Here is a 15,712-nt window from a genome sequence, read left to right on the forward strand (position 1 = left end):
AAACATAATTTTTTTTACGACAGGTATTTTAGAAAAAATAACATTTTTATTCTAGTAACATTAGTTAGAATACGGACCCACATATTATATACTATAGGACTTAAATATTAGGGCCCCGATTATATGTCGGGGGTGCCCATTCACACCCGGAAACCCCCGAGCGTACGCCTATGGGGCGTCACTTCATTGAGTCTTCTGAGGAGGTTTCTGGGGGTGGAGATAGATAGTAGCTTTTTAACATGAAGGTTGATGCGAATTTGAAAGCAATTTAATGGTAGTATAGCTTGGATGTTTCAGTGATTTTTGGAATGTAGAAATTTGTATAAAGGATGGAGCTTGAGATATAAAGAAGGGCATTAGTTACGAGTCTGAGGATTTTTGATTAGAAAACTTGTATTTTTTGTAAATTCGAAATTTTGATAATACCCCAGAGCTTGATTTTATTTTATGCGTAATACTGATTTCTGTTGAACGTCGTGTGACGTAACTAGAAATTGCCTAGATTGTTGTCCCTTAGTATTGTGTTAAATTGTTTCGGATATCTTAAAAGTAGTCGAGCATTGCTCGATAAATCCACTTTGCCATACATTATGTATTATGATTTAGGCATGTTTTAATCTAATGCAATGTATTATATATTATACAAATTAACAAATTAGATACCTATATACTAAATACTAATATACTTAATTTAATACAATTTATTTAATTAATTTCACACAGTTAAAACTTATTTTAATCTTCTTAATTATTTATTTCAATATTTACTTATTAATTTGATATCAAATGAGAATGTAATTCAATAAAATAATTCATGTGTTTTTTTCATACATCATAACATTTTGTAGGTAAAATATTGAACGAATACATTGGTTATCTTCTATTATCTTATACCATAAACATTCTATCTATAACTTTTACGATATATATATATAATATATTGCCAATAGAATTAGTCGAAGGATGAATATGGTAACCAAGAATACTTTGATGATATAATCAGATGTATAAAGTATAATATTATTGTATGTGTCTATATGCCATATTAAATTATTTATTGTTTCGTGATTGTTTTTTAAAACATATATTGAATATACTTGATACCTAGTATTTAAAATAGCACCTATACATATTATAGTAAATTTTTATATTATAAAAAACTATTGAAACAACGTTCCTTTTTATTTTATTTAATACCAAGTTTTAAGAATAATATTTTAATGAATTTAAGTTGAAATGCATTCAAATTATTTGTTACTCATACTTAATACTTTATTGATTTGATTATAAGTTTTTCTATAGTTTGTATAAACATTGGTTGTTTTTCTTAATTTACATAGATATACAGTGAAACCTCTAAATACCAGATACCCTCAGTCACTGAAATGTTGTCCGCTATTTGGATATTGGATGTGTCCGGTATTTAGAGGGAGAAATATAATAGAGAAATAAAAAATTGAAATTATAATTAAAAAATTGATTTATTTAGTTATTTATACATAAGTACATAATAAATTTAATTATTTTTATGTATTTTTTAAAAATGCGGAGGTAAAAAGATAAAAAGATTGATAATATAAAAATAAATATATAAAAATAATATTAAAAAAATCAGTTACTTAAGTTGCTTTAGATTGTTTCGTATTTTGACACGAAGTCATTTCGTATGTTAATACATTTTTAATTCCACAAATTTACGATAGAATGATAGAGATTATTAAAATCCAAAGTTAAAATGCCATAAAAGTGTCCGTTATTTAGAGTGCACGGTATTTAGAGGTTTTTCTATAGAAAAGTAGTGAAAATGTCCTCATTCCCCAAAAAATGTCCGCCATTTAGAGGTGTCCGTTAAAGGTGGTTTTACTGTATATTATTTTTTGACTTTTTCATGTACATTACCTAATTAAATATCTAGTTTTATATGTACACTAAACAATATAAGCAGGTGCTTATTAGCCATACCTAAGTGTCTGGTGATATAGGTACTTTTATTACATATTAAAATGATAGGGACCTAATCAAATAATTAAATTTATTATCGGAGATGCCTACTTTGATAGTTTGGTATTTAATTATTATGTCGTTAGGTTATTTATAGTTAACATTTTTTAGGCTTTTTAAAAACTAGAGGGATTAGAAATAAGAATTACTCATTTTATTTTGGTATTTTTGTGATTAGTAGCATAAGGATCAATTATTATCGTAGGTAAGGTTTTAGTATTTTTTATACCTAATATGTTTTAACTAAAAAGTTTAATCAAACTATAACAATGTCTCTGCAACAATTCAATTCAATATTTATTTTTTTTAATCATTATTTAACTCATACAGTAACTACTATGACAATATTATATTTATCATGGATTGTGGATCAGTAGCGTATTTTAAAATTTTTATATTTGTTCCAAATGAGTACATGATTACACCCGGTCATAACCAGAAAAAAATTATCCATTAACACGTCCATCACCTAAAAAAATAAGAGTTAAAATTTTTTTAAATTCAATATTGTATAATGTATAGTATAATAATACGATAATACGTTATAATGATGATAATACGAAAATACATTATACCTCGCAGTCTCGCAGTACTTTAATATATTAACAACGTATTAGAAAATTGTAATTACCTATTTATTTTTATAAAATATAGTAATGAATAATGAAAATTATAATAACCATGGCTCATAATAATTCTTAATTTTATTGTATTTAAGTTAAAAACTTATATTAAAATTTGGAAATAAAATAATGCATAGCATAATACATGGTTTTTAATAGTTTCCTTTATTTTTATAACGAAATAAAACATTAGCTTCACCTTTTAAAAAATGTTATTATTTTATTAGTTTTTTTTATAAAGTTAACTTTATTAAAATGATTAAATCTTAACATAGTCGACTCTGAGGTCAGGTTGTTGGCGAGATGATGGGGGGAGGGTAGAATCTAAATGGGCGAAAGGTAAAATGATTATAGTAATAACTAATTCATACTATCTGCATAGTATGATGTTGATATAACTATTACTATAATATAGATATCTAATTTACGCGTTCAAATTAAATTTAAGTCAAATTATATAAGCTGCCCAGTCATCTCGGCACTCGACAACCGTTAAGATTTGAAAAAACAGTGGTTCAAAAACTATATTATATTGAAATTGGATAAATAAATTATAAATATATTTAATAATTCCAAGGACTAAAAATGTATTCATGGCGCTATAATAAGCTACGTGCTATAATACCATATTACCATCTGCCACATTAAAATGCATAATTATCATATTATGGTCTGTGTTACAACCATGATCAATAAATTTAATAATTAATATTACGTGATATGGTAGGTATTAAGGTAGGTATAGTGTATTATTGTCTAAATACTTAAATGTATTATTTAGATAGGTATATCTAGTACCTACTATATTATAATGCTTTTAATAATTTTCGTACTTTCTAATGATATTTGTAGATATTGAGACTAGATTCTAATCAAATATTCAATTTTTTTTTTTTATTTCTTTAGCTGTACTTAATTTAACTTTCTTTTGGATTATCGAATAAATTTAATGTCTATAAAAAAAATTGTATTTTTATCTAAAATATCTATATTAAATATTTAAATATTGGTTCTGTAGGATTATTGTTTCAGTTGATCCATTTAGCAACAAACGTTATTGGGAAATAATAACAACAATAATCAATATATTATTAGATAATAATATAAATAAAAACAATAAATAATAATAAACGAATCTTATCGTATTTGTATATTATTCGTAGTTTATACCTATTTTATAATCGATTTCATCTGTCTAAAGTCTAGATTAATGTATTATCATCATTATTACTTAACTATATACATATAGGTATATATTGATATTGTAACGGGTCAATACAACCTAACCGGAAGTTGATTATCATTAATTTTTATAAAACGCAAATTCTTTGAAAAAGAAAAATTCCTTATAAAAACCGTTTTTTTTGGTTTGTATCTGCCGTCATTGTCGGCAAGATGTCATCATACGTTTTCGTCGATCGATAGTTTATGAATGAGATGATGCAATTGCAACGGCCGGTTACGTCACGCCTTACACTCGTATCTAGGCCGCGCCGCCGCCGCCACCGTGGTGCGTATCCGGCTACGATGTATACATACGCACATATATTCATGAGACCTGTACGAAATCGGTAGGGACTATTTTTGAATCTAGGACGCTTCCTCCCGTGCTTTTTCCCTCGATTCATTAAATACCTCCCCCCACCTCAAAGGGACAATTTCCTCTCCAGACAAAACATATTAAAAAATAATATACAATGTAAATTAATAAATGCGAGATTTTTATTTAATTAGATTAAATAATTATACAAATTGTTAAATTAATATTTAAATATGATTCAATAATACGTCATAATAATACTATTTTAACGTATCCCTACTTTATCATGTTTTTGTTTAACATAATATACGAAATTATCAATTACGTTTTTTATTTTGACCTTTTTAAGCTATTTGCGGACAATTGAAATTTTCGATTTTTTTTTTTATTTTAACATATTTTAAAATAGTAATTAACATGTTAGTTAATAGATCATGTAAAGACGATTGAAACTTTTAAAACATTTCTTAAGCTTAAAAATCATAATAATAGTCACAGATAGAATTAAAAAATATGAAATATAATATATTAATTATATGCATTACTCAGTGTCTCAGTTATTGTAAAATATAAATACCTACGTTTAAAAGAGCAACTAAAATTAAAAATTAAATTAATTATATATATATATTAACTATTAAGTTAGTGGATAATAATGTGTATTATCATTATAAATCAATTACTGGCTATATTATATAAATACGTTGTGTATATTATTACTCAACGAAGATCAATATATTAAACCATAATTATATCTTAATTTGCAATTAAAAATAAAACATTTGATTAAATTTAACCTTTGATTAAATAATATTTATGTAGTTATATCTATAATATTATTATAATTACAACTCGTATTTATCTACCAATTCAAACATTTTAGTCGCTAATCAATTATTTTTGCAAATTATACAAAATATATGTATTTATCTACGATCTACCCTTGTTATAATTAAGATACTAAGATATATAGTAATTATAACATTTATTAATTAAAATAGGCAATTTATTTTATAACTATATGATCATTATTACATCAAAACAGTATCTATAATGAGTAATTAATAACTGATACCTATGTTATAATCCTGCATTTTTTCGTTGCTACCAATGATATTTATTTAAATATTATATTTCATGATAAGTTTTATAATGTAGGCATAGGTAGGTAAGTACATACTATTTATATAGTCTAATAGAAATTCTGTGTAGTCACTAGACACGTGTTTGGCATACTAAATTATCATAGCAGGTTAATGATCGTGTACTCGTGTAGTTTGAAACATTGATGCATTTTTATATAATTATATATATAAATATACAAGCTTAACGTACTTGAAATATTTACTTTTCAAGTTTCTGGCGTCAGTTAAAATAAATTAGTCTTTTGGAAGAGAATATAATGATCTGGAGATTTCGAATATTTTAAAAAAACTTATTCAAATATTTTTTTTGGACCAATATATTATTATGATGTACTTTTAAATAACGCACTGACATATTTTTTCTTATAATTTTGATTTTCTAGTAAGAAACAAATCGTATTTTTAAATTTTTTATTACTATATTCATATGAATATAATATTTAAATGATTTATTTGTTTTAACTCAACGTCATATATGTATATAATATTTTAATATACATATCATATATTGAAAATAGCTTGGTAAATATAAGGCTGCTCCATCTTTCTTCACCGACAATTTTGATTATATTATATTTATTTGATGGTTTCGATTTTTGTCATTAAAACTATTTCTTATTCTATGACGTATGTTATACCTAGTATACCTAATTCAGTCGTAACAATTAAGAGTATGTGTCTAGGATGGTACAACTAATTACATGTTGATGTTTCAGGTGTAATCATAACTGCAAGAAGGTCGAATTCAAAAAAAAAAATATGTATATATCTATTGTCTCTTTGTCCATTCCCCATTACACGATGCGCATCAGTGGAAAACAGCGTGGGTCGTCAAGCGTTTAAATACATATTATTAGGTATATTATAGAAATCACGGATATGGCCAAAAAATAAATAAAAGTCGACCTACAGCATAATTTGGGTGTGTATAACTTGAAAAACGAACGATAATTCACCAACGCAGAACACGTTTTTGGCGAAGAGTAAATAACGACAGCCGTGGTGATTTTTTACATGGAATAACCCACGAAAAAATTACTTTCAATTTATTGATTTAGATGAAATTATTTTTACGAATGATGTTTTTTAAAATTGTAATAGATATTTTTTACCGCTGAAATTCTATATTTCTTTCATAGTTTCATTACTTTCAAATTATAATAATTTTTATCATTGGCTCAACTAGGTTGGTGCATAGGGAATTGTTATGTAAACCCTTAAAAATAAAAACATTTTTTCTATTAAAATTTGTCTATTTTGAAGTTTATGTATATCTACTGTTTATTGAGAAAAACGAGTACATAGGTACCTTCCCAGCTATTTGTGAGCTCTTCACTTTTTTTACACCCCTAAAAATATTGATTTAGTTGCGCCTATGTTGTTTATCACTATATAATACATTAATACATATTCTATTTTATATGACTCGAAAAATGAATAAATTGCCTATGCTACGACTTTTTTATCCTATCATATTATTTTTTTTCATTATTGTTTAATTTTGACTATTTACTATTTAATATGAACTCTATATAGGAATATCAGAATATACGTCACTGCAGTTGTAGTGTTTTAATGATATTTTTGATTATAAAGTAAAGTAATAATTTTAAATTATAGATATTGCATTACCATACGATTATCTCATTTTAGTATTTCGTATTAGATTGATAGGGTCAACATAATATTCTTCGTAAACGGATAATTGAGTCTTTCAACTTGGAGTTTGTTATTGTCAGAGCAGTGCCGTATTGCCGTTAAGATTTGGCGCCCAGGGTAAAATTAAAAATATTCGCCCCCTATTTAATTTATCACATATATTATATAATATGTATTATAAAAAAATTGTTGGCGTCCCTTTAAACCATGCGCACTAAGCCCCCCACGGCACGGCTCTGGTTATTGTTATTGTTACTATTCATATTTAATCTAATACCTGTTTAATATAAATATATATATTTTTTTAATATTTCACCAAAGTATACTTGTATATATAAAGCTTCTAACTCTTTTAAATATTTTTTCTACATTATTTGATTTAGTTGTATAACAATTTTTTTGTTTAAAAAACTATTTTTTACAAAACTTCATCTTTATAATTTTCTAAACTTTTTTAAATGTTTTTAATTTCATACTCAGAAACATAAAAATTGAATTTCGAATTTATAATAGCCAATTAGTTATGACTATATAAGTGACTAAAGTTTAGGTGAGCGGGGTAATAGGTATTACAAGGCCACTGCAGGGGTACTCCGCAAAATTATAGCTCACTACTCTACTCACTAAACTTATACAGTTATAACTTATAACTAAATAACAACTCATTCAAAATTTGATTATTATACATAGAATAACTCCAAAAAATATTCTACTTAGGTATATAAAGTTTAAAATGTATGTTGTCTTTCTGAAAACCAAAATACGTACTTAAAAACATTTAAATAAATAATTGTTTTTCAAATTTTGTTTTGCAATATAACATCAAAATATGAAACAATGAGTGTAGACACTTAAATGGATTAACTTATATTATGTAATGTATGAGATCAAATTATTTTAGTTGTTTTTATGTGTTGTAGATTTAATTTCTTGTAATTTTTGCATACTATTTTCATTACCGATATTTGTTTATGTTCATGTTTATATGTCATCGTACGTCATATAAATTTTTATGGTTATTTAATATTTAATATATTTCTTATTTTCTTCTTTTTATAACATTCTCTACATTTTCGAGGTAATAACTGTATATATCGACAATCGTATATTTAGTTTGATTTGATTAAGTGTTTGTATACTTTATAGTACCTACCTGTGTCAGATGTCTTATTATGTATATGACGTGATCCAAGTATTTATTAGATTATTTAGATTATTTTATTATATTTACACTCATATTTTGTCGTGTAACACTAATACACTTGATTGGGGCGCTACCCTTTAGTCATAACTCTAAACTCGTAACAGTCGAGTTCAATAAATCGGTAAAATGTTTAACATAGTGTTGTACCTATTCTATACCTACTCTCATAACGTCATTATAGACCAAACTACCTGACTACCTACAAACCAACGCCAAGCGACAGTCGTTGTGGAAAAAATAAAAACAATATTATAAATACATAAATATATTATCAACGTTCGTAATGTATACATAATGCAATAGTATTGCATAACAACTATTATTATTATAATATATTGTATAATGTATGTTAACATTTGAATTTTGAACTCTTGATGAAATGTACATGCGGGCAAATAGATTTAAAAATGTCCGTTGGTGGCGTACTTACATTTCCTCGTTAAACATTCGATGAACGATGAAAGATTCCAATAAATACAATTCAAGTGTAGTAAATATTTTAAATATATTATTCTTCGAATGGCTGGTTAACAGATGACGATGTTCGTATATCATAATAATATTATATTATATTATACGCATGCACGATGTAATAGCAGGCTTACAGTACTGTTTTTTCCTCATTCATATAATATTATATACATAATAATATATTATATTATTATAAGTGCCATGTAGCAATGCGTTAATGTATGTGTATAATTTGCATATGCATACAATATCTATTTAAAAACTTTTTTTTTTGTTTTCGTGTTTTTGTTGTATACAATTGTAAAATCGTCCTAATATTTTCATCAAATAGGTATATATAATATAGTTAATGTCTTGCATTCATATGCGTGTGTCATATTATCCTCTAAACATTGAAGTTTCTTAGTTTTTAAATTTTGACGTCGTTACTAAATACACAGCAACTGACTAAAGTCTGAAGTGCTATTAAGCTTAACAAATTAAAATGTACATTTTTATCTAAACTTAAACAATTTGTGTTATCTCATTATCAAATAAATTAATTTTGTACTCACTGACTACTTAACTTAAAATATTTTTGATATAATAACAATAGACATTTTTATCACCCTTTATTAGTATTTTATATTCTTATCGTTTGACAAAATTTACATAACACCTGCAGGAATATTATATTAACAATTCAATACAAGATCCCATAGTTTAACTTTTAATATACTTATTTTTTAATGTTACAAATAAAATAATAGGTACACCATATATGTAATACGTTTATTACATCTACACTATACTATAATAATATATATACTATCAGTGTCTATAATAAATAAATAATGGTTCATTTTAAAATATATTTTTATGTTATTGTTTCAATATCGATTCATCAAGCTAATCCAATTATTTTTCGAAGGTATATTCAAATCTTTGAATTATAGTATTGCGCATTTCAATTTTCAAGCGCTGCAGAGTAAGACATTTTGGATGGAAAAAATATGCACGTGCGACGATACAAATATACAATGTATATTCTATTGCGTCACAACAAGTAAGCGCTTTATTTCCCAATTTATAAATTAAAAAATAAATCGCTTTGTCAACAAATGGCGTAGTACTCCACAAGTTGGTTCTTTTTATGCATTTTTATTTTTAATCTCACATATCGTTCCCACGCATTCTAGTTTAGTCTATTATTAATGCAAATGCGGTGCAACTTTTAGATCAGACAGTGCAGACTGTGTAGTATAGTATAGAAGTGGGTTTTGTGTGGTAATGGACAGTATTAATACCGGTAATATACTCTAGTCTCTTAGAGTGTAATATTAAAAAAAAAAACTAGTAATTTTGCTATAGAAAATCGATGTATCATACTATTTATACACTTATAGCTTATAAAACAGGATTTATTAGCTCATGATATGGTGTAGGCATACTTGTATACAATATACTACCTACATAAGTATATTTTACACGAGATACATACGAAATATGACCCTTATATACACGTGTACTATTAATAGTATTATATAAAAGTATAAAACTATATTATATCCAAGCTGCGATGTGTTAGCCATCGTCACACGTCAAGTCCATCGTCATTGTGGAACACTGATATAGTATAGGTACACGCGGTAATGCGGTATTAACCATGTGCGGATCGAATTGCACACAGCAGGCGGTTGGCGACAGACTGCTGCGACTGCTATCGGTGTATATATGGTTTAGGTGCGTTTGCTGCGTTTGTATTATAGAATAATATAGTGCGTCGTAGAAATAACGAAATAGCTTAAAACGCAACCGATCGCGCGGGCTTGTCTTTACATTATATTGTACCAATATATAGGTATACTTTATGTACGTGCAGATTTAGTGGCGGATATCACAAACATTTTAAGTATTTACGCCATATTTGCCATAATTCTGATATTTGAGCATCCTATTAGGTATGTAATTATAAAAATAGGTACCTAATTACAATTTTTTTAATTATAGTTACTATAATTGATTAAATATAAAAATTACAATGTACATTTAATCAATGTTAATACTATTTAAATATTTATGCAGGTATTCATAATATTCACAAATTCGACAACGAAAAATATTTTAATAATTTATAACCTTCCATATAACATCATAATATTATTATAATATTTGGTGTGATGTTGATTTATATTATACATAATCTATTTATAAATATTAATTTGCAAATATTGTAATAATAACATTTAAGTATTTATATTACTTTTTGTAAATTTTATAAATTGTTTTATTAATTTATAATCAATAATATGACAATATTAAAATATAAGCGGAAGTTGGGTAATTACTAATAAGTTATTAAACAAAAATCTTGTTAAATATTTGAATAACAACGGGGACGCCACACCCACAAATAATTTACGATCTATAGTTCGCATTTAACTTCGTATTAGTTTAAAAATTAAACTTTAAAGTGTACCGACCTATTATGAAACTTAATAGTATAAGAACATTATTATCTTTGTTGAAAAGATATGTAGTTTACTATGCTTGATTAAAGTACTATGTGTTATTTTAATTTTTTTAGAAATACCTAAATACTTATATACGTACCTAATTATATTGAAATAATCTATTATTGATGATTTATAAATATTCATTGGGTATCGACTAATTAAAAATTAAAAGTACTTACTAATTAATTTAATTTTACATGTAGCAAACATTTGGTACCTTTTTAACAGATTCAAAGATTGAATAAAATATTTTGATTAAAGTCAATGATATATTTGATGAGAGACCCTCTATACCATTTGACTAATAGTAAAATGAGGCCAATTTAAATCAATTTGTAAGCATAAGCTACATTATTTAAATATAAATTAATTTTAGCCTCTTACAAATATGATCAGATTTATAAGTACCTAGTTATTAAACTGTAATTTTATAGTGATTAAATAATTTCTTAAATGTACATTTCTAGATGATTATACTCAATTGATTTAAGCATACTTTAAATAAATTTTAATCTATATAAGACTTAATTTTGTAAGTTAATAATAAGTCTGTAGTTTTATTTTACAATTTACAGGCGGTGAAAACTATTGTCAAATCTGGTATTCAATAGATTCATTTTTTTCAAAACACCTTTTATTTAATACTACCTTAAAAGTATTTATTTTGTCAACGATAATAATTATCAGAAAGTACCTATAAAACACAATTTATTTTTAGTAGTGCGTCTCTTGTCTCTTCATGATATAGTTAATTGGATTTCATTGAAACAAAGAATATATATAGGTACCATATCAATTATCAACGCGTATTTACTGCGTGTTCACACGAATTTCATGTATAATTTTTTATGTATACAAATCGTTAAGTATCGACAATACAAGTGGAGTACTGTTGTCCGTTAACTGTAGAGAGGAGATTAAATTTAATTAAAAATTATATAAATTATTTTTAAGATGTATTTGGAGATAACGATGGTGCCCATCGTTTATTGTTGTTTATACTGTTTACATTAATATTGACGATAGCACAACAATAATTATTAACCATTAACCAATATTTAAGTTTTTACTGGCCCTTGAAATTTTTTTTAAAATTATTCGGGCCGCCATAGAATTTAATTGCTCACCTTTGGACTAGAGTGACTAGACTACTATAGAGTACCTATTATTTAAGTTGCAAGACATAAATAAAACCAAATTACTGAATCCTATATCTAATATCTATATGATCAATTTTTATTCCAGCTTTGACTTTGGCTTTCACACATTTTTTAGAACACCGGATCGCGCCAGTCGGTGAATTTCAGTGAAATTCTAAATCTGAGGTAAATCTTGATGATGCGACCACGGTACATGCTAATGTGACCATGGTAAAATTCGGTAAACAAACTTCTATACCTCTGCGGCTCTGTAGTTTGATTCAATAAAATGTGTCATCCGTTTAGCTATGTGTAGATTTTTTATAATCTTATTTTTCTAGCTTTTTGAGTAAATTCATCAAACATTTTTTTCTTTTTTTTAAATAATTTAGAATGTTTTTGTTAGTTTATTAAGTTCCCATATCCTGTGTTTCTTTTAATAAACGATTTTTTACCAACATTATTATTTATTTTTAAATTTAATTATATGGAATAATTATGTCTGGCAGTAATGAATAAAAAGGTGGTAAATCAATGGTATTTAGTTTTAAGAAATTATCCTAATCAACATTCTAATGATATTTATTATTTAAAAATGAATTACGAAGGTATGTATCTAATTTTGTAATATCTAAGTAAAACCTCGATAAAACAGACGTGTATAAAGTGCCATAATATTATGACGAATTTTAGTTTAAATACAACTTTGTATACTATAAACATGATATATATATATAATTAGCCATTGGGTTTGTTAACACGTCGGTACCGAGCTGCATACAATTTTTCACTACACCACCAACAGTCTTTAAATCTAAATATTCGATAATTATGATCAATATTTGTCTGATATCTGATCGGTGAGTAGTATCACGTGATATATTAGTGAAAAATCGGTAAATACTTGAATACTTCTTATGATATTATAAATTGTATTTTATTATATTCCAATTCATTATAGGTATTTTAGTGTTTTGTCGGCTTGTCGCTAAATTGTATTATCCATCTTATAAACGTTACGAACTTATTTTAAAATAAAAACTAAATTCTAAAATATTGTTAAAAATTAATTTTTAAGTTATTCCTTGCAATGTTTAGTATTAATATTCAATTTTTACAATAAAAATATATCGTTAAAACTTATAAGCTATAACATTTAAGTATTTTTAAGAATTGGAAATTGTCTTATTTTGTTGAGGTTATTTACATGTAGTTTATGAAGTTTTAATTATGAACTATGATGTTAGATATTGCTTAATTAAAACAATAAAATAATATTATTTTTAAGTCTTATTGTAAACGATATAATATAATATTATGCAATTATCGAATATGACGACAAATGACGGTCACCCAGTGGCTTGCAGTAATATTGATAAAAAACAAGTTTATCTGTATTATTGTAAGATAAACTAATGAATAATATTTTTAAAGCCATTATTATTAAATTCATGTAAATTTAATATAATGTTAGTCGTTAGCACTTATTCAGTTATAAATTAATAAATAAAGCAATTTATATGTAATCCAGCGATGGTGATACCTCTAGTCACGAGTCTAGATCCATTTATATAATTATGTGGGGGAGGGGGTTGAACTCAGTATAATATATCGTTATATACATATATATATATTGTTTAAAGAAAAAAATATGATGGAGGCAATTGCTTCATTGCCTCGTTCAATACTCACAAAAATGTACGTAGCACACACGTGTGAAAGTTTAGCAAACACGTGGCCGGCGATTTCCGTGGAAAATCGATAGGGTTTTCGCAACGTTGGTGGTAGAATTTTCATTTTGCGAACCGTCCAAACACCGCAGGGAGCAGCACCATTGCGCGCGCATCATACACAATACAATTAGTATATACGTATACACAAAACCAGGGGTCCAAAGTGCGTGAAACAGCCGCCGCCGCCACCACAGTTTCTATTTCCAGCGTTGGTTATGTTATATTATCGTGCGCGCATGTGAATCATTTCACATTCGAACGTGTGCCGGCGTGTCGTCACGGTCGGCTTACGATCGCGTTCGTCCATACATTTTTATTTTTCTAAATCGATTTTCGTTTTGATATTCGTGTCTAATATAGTAAAAGTATAATCAATATTACTGTTCGATTAATTTCAGTCGGTGAGTATTGTTAATTTTTTTTCGTTCAATTTTTTTCATTTATTTCAACTAATACGTTGTTTGTAATATACGTTATCTCTCATATTTATGATAAAATTGCGTATTAAATACAAATAATTATACGGAATAGGTAATATAATAATATTTTATTGGAATTAAAAAAGAAAACTACAAAGAAACGAAAAAACTGTGTTCAGGTATAGATTTTTTTATATGATTTTTATTTTTTATTATATAACGTTTATAAAACCGCTAAACCGCGGTAAAATGTTCCGACTGCTGTCTGTACGTACGATAGGAACTCGAATGTTTCGGCGAATAGAAGGGTGTCTGTGTGTGTATAAAACGTCCACGTGGGTCCCCATTCAACGCGTCAATACTCAGTTCCCTATACTATATTTTAATATAATGCATTAATGCATAATGCTGACTCCAATTTATTTTCTTAATACCTTAGTGGGAAAACTATGATTTTAATGTGAATACGTTGTTCAATGAATTTTAATTCAAACAATAAAATATAGTATGTGTAGTATGTACTATTGTAGGCTAATAAATATTTTTGTGTTGAGTTAGATATATATAATATATTATATTATGATTAAAAACTCAATAATTATATTATACTTATTTGATTTTCGTGTTTTTTAAAAAGTAAACACTTTTTCATGTAAATTATTTTAAAATCACAATTATACCATTTATTATTATAAAAATATTTTGCGACCGGCACCTTTTTCATTTAATTATCACTTTTAAAATATTAATCATTAAATATCGTTTATAAATGGTGGTACTTATGTGCAGCTAATTTAAATGATTTTAATTATTTAAATGTAAGTAGGTATATATAACTGGGTGTAAACAAAATTTAGATAAATAAATTTATATCATGTGACAAATTTAATTTAAATGTATTTTTGGTATCCAATGATATTGATGTATTTAGTATTTACAATACAATCGACCCGTCGACATTGTACAATTCTTTACATTAATATTTCAAAAAAAAATATCCGCCTATGTTCGTGTGATTGTTTCCATTCATTAGCTTTTGCACCTGCCATACATACCTATGGCGTGTCGCGTGTGATGGTGAATATACAAAAATCGTGTTTTTTTACGGGCGATGTCTTCTTACTTTTTATACATTTAATTTGAATCTGGATGCTTATATGTTGAATATTTCATCATGTATTGTTATTCGTTTAAAAGTAGATGAACATTTGAACATACTTGTTGAGTTAACTTTTTTTTATTAAAGAAATAAAACCTCGGCAATTGTGACCATTGGTCTGACA

The 15,712-nt window shown here is 26.2% G+C and overlaps 1 protein-coding gene and 1 long non-coding RNA gene across 4 annotated transcripts in view; both read left to right on the plus strand.

The window, feature by feature from the left end:
- Positions 1-9,015: 9,015 nt before the first annotated feature.
- LOC132920140 (uncharacterized) lies at positions 9,016-12,582 on the plus strand. The gene is made up of 3 exons (XR_009660697.1): positions 9,016-9,129; positions 9,554-9,688; positions 12,384-12,582. It is a non-coding gene; the product is annotated as an uncharacterized LOC132920140 (long non-coding RNA).
- A 1,664-nt stretch (positions 12,583-14,246) lies between these two features.
- Positions 14,247-15,712, plus strand: part of LOC132920138 (proton-coupled amino acid transporter-like protein pathetic) — a 31,189-nt gene continuing 29,723 nt past the window's right edge. Inside the window, exons 1-2 of one of the 3 annotated variants that reach the window (XM_060982302.1) lie at positions 14,247-14,411; positions 14,542-14,608. The gene's annotated coding sequence lies outside the window, so the exon portion shown is untranslated. The other 2 variants (XM_060982301.1, XM_060982300.1) reach the window with 2 other exon arrangements.

Source organism: Rhopalosiphum padi, chromosome 2, assembly GCF_020882245.1.
Source record: "Rhopalosiphum padi isolate XX-2018 chromosome 2, ASM2088224v1, whole genome shotgun sequence".
Classification (NCBI taxonomy): domain Eukaryota; kingdom Metazoa; phylum Arthropoda; class Insecta; order Hemiptera; family Aphididae; genus Rhopalosiphum; species Rhopalosiphum padi.